The sequence below is a fragment of the Vicia villosa genome, unplaced genomic scaffold, assembly GCF_029867415.1.
Source record: "Vicia villosa cultivar HV-30 ecotype Madison, WI unplaced genomic scaffold, Vvil1.0 ctg.006245F_1_1, whole genome shotgun sequence".
NCBI classification, from domain to species: domain Eukaryota; kingdom Viridiplantae; phylum Streptophyta; class Magnoliopsida; order Fabales; family Fabaceae; genus Vicia; species Vicia villosa.
This window is the reverse complement of record NW_026706753.1, coordinates 65,221-67,642: the sequence shown is the minus strand read 5'-3', so window position 1 is coordinate 67,642 and position 2,422 is coordinate 65,221. Positions and strand designations below refer to the sequence as shown.

Sequence of the window (2,422 nt, the reverse complement as noted above, 5' to 3'; positions counted from 1 at the left end):
AAGTGATATATGCAACAATAATCAAATAGAAATTTAAATGACTAACTACACAAAAATTATATGAAAATATCAAGTTCAAAAGAAATTAATCTAATAAAGATATTTTTGTGATTTTTCATGGAATAAGAAAATAATTAGAAACAAAAACATAAATATGTATCTAATATATATTTTGGTATTTTAATAAAGATTAGAAAAACTAAACTATATCTTATATTAAAATAAAATACTAAATCTTATTATGAAATTAAGAAAATTAAAGAGATGAATAAAAAACTTAGTAATGGGCCAGGATGTGTTAAAGTCTGAAAAGGGGGTGCAGCCCAAATGACTGAAAGCTGAATGCAAAATAAAAAGAAGTGGACCGGACCGGGTCGGGTCAGTGTGACCCGGATCCGCCCAACTCTTTAGTGAGCTAACTGGGTTTTGTAAACCCTAAATGAAAAGAAGCAAAGAGGCAGAGGCGCCTCTCCTTTCTCATTTTCGTTCTCACCTACCTCCTCTCTCTGTTCCATGGCTAAAACACAAAAACATCAAATTCTCCCTACTCAAACAACAACAACAACAACATCGATTTTCTCTCTTGCTCTTGGTCGAAAAACAACAACGAAGCTCTCTCTCGGTTATTTAATCTCACCGTGAATCAACAACAAAAGCAAACTTGTTGTCTCTCTCAATCGGTACTCGTTTCTCACTCGCGGTAACAACAACAACGAAGTTCTTACTCTCGCGGTTCTCTATCGGTGACTCTCCGCTCATGTTGAACAACAACAACGAAATCCGCTATCGGTTTTGGCTTACGGCAGACAAACAACAACAACTTATCGCAACTTAAGGTAACACAAAATTATTCATTTTTTATCCTATTTACGATGATGAATTTATGATAGCTTACTCTCTCTGTTTCGATTTTCAGTGATGCACCAGAATATATTTACTGTAAAAATTAACAGTGATACTGAGAGTGAAAGTTGAAGATACTTACTTGCGGCAAGGAGATTTTTGCCGGATTTTGTTCAGGTATGTATCGATTCTTTGAGCTTCTGTATTTGATTATGATTGCTGTGTTTCGAACCTGTGAACATGTTGCTGCTACTGCTTTGAATCTCTGTTGAAAATTGTTTGTGAATCTGAACCGCACCTTGATTTTGTTGGAAATTTGTTGTTATTGTTGCGGTGATTTGCTTCTGAATTGTTGTTGTTGTTGAGCTGCGATTCTGAATTGTGTGTATTGATGTCGTCGCAACTGTTGTTGTTGCTGACTTTTTGATTGTATTGTTGCTGTATTGATTGTTGTTGCAGCCCCTATTTGATGAAGATGTTGCAACCTTTTGTTTGGACTTGCGGGAATACCTTTGGATATTTGGGATGCTCAAAGGTTGAGCTTGTTGGAAGTTGAAGACTTGAAGATGAAGATTCAAGCTTGTTGAAGGATGCTAGTAAGGTATGAAACACTTACTCCTCTTCTCTCTTTTTTTGTATCTTGTAGATGAAGTTCTTACTACTTTCACAAGACTTTTTTTTATGTGAAAGAAAACTTTGAAGTGTGAGAACTTTGTGTGTGTTCTCCGATTTCTCTTCATGTCATATTGTGTGTGCCTCTCCTCTATTTATAGAGGAAGAAAATGAGAGATAATTTTGGTCATTTTTGCACCCCAAGAGCTTTAGCTTAGTCTTTAAGGTTACTTAGTGGCAAAGCTTTAATCATTACAAAGAATATTCTTCAAAATAATCATTACCAAGTAATCATTACTAGGCTTTCTTAGTTGTTAAACTTGCTTAGTGGCGAAGTTCCATAAATTTGTGCACATGGGAATATGCACATGGGATGGAATATATTCTTCATAAGTCTTGCATTGTAAAACTTCCACGACACATACTTCATTCTATGTCAAAGTTGGTAACTTCTATGTGGTAGTTATGACACAAAATATTCCTCTTTGACTTTCTTTGACTTTTTGACTTTTTGACTTTGATTTTGGGCTTTTGGGCCCTCTTGAATTATTTTTGTTAGACTTTTGCTAATTCCACCCTTTTTGTTTCTTTTTCATGTGACATGAGTCTTTGAAGAAAGAATGAAGAAACTTGGACTTGAAGAGTGAAAGCTTGAAGATTTGAAGAATTCAAGAAACTTTGCATTTTCTTTTATTCTTGTAATTCCAAAAGAATTTGTATGAACTTGTATTCTTGGAACTTTGAATGTAATCTTGAATCTTTGGATAAAGTCCACTTGTAATTCATTTGAAATTTAGAACTTTGTAAAGAATGAACTTCATTTGTGAATTCTTGAATTCCTTTTAAAATTCTTTGAATGAAGTTGTATGAAAAATGAATCTTGGATATTCTTTGAATGAATTTTGAATTTTGCAAACTTTGAATGATCCATGGTATTTCTTGAATGAAAAATCCTTGAAGTAATGTG

The 2,422-nt window shown here is 33.8% G+C and overlaps 1 long non-coding RNA gene across 1 annotated transcript; it reads left to right on the top strand.

The window, feature by feature from the left end:
* Positions 1-456: 456 nt before the first annotated feature.
* Positions 457-2,221, top strand: LOC131642968 (uncharacterized). The gene is made up of 3 exons (XR_009296102.1): positions 457-836; positions 917-1,020; positions 1,303-2,221. It is a non-coding gene; the product is annotated as an uncharacterized LOC131642968 (long non-coding RNA).
* Positions 2,222-2,422: the final 201 nt, after the last annotated feature.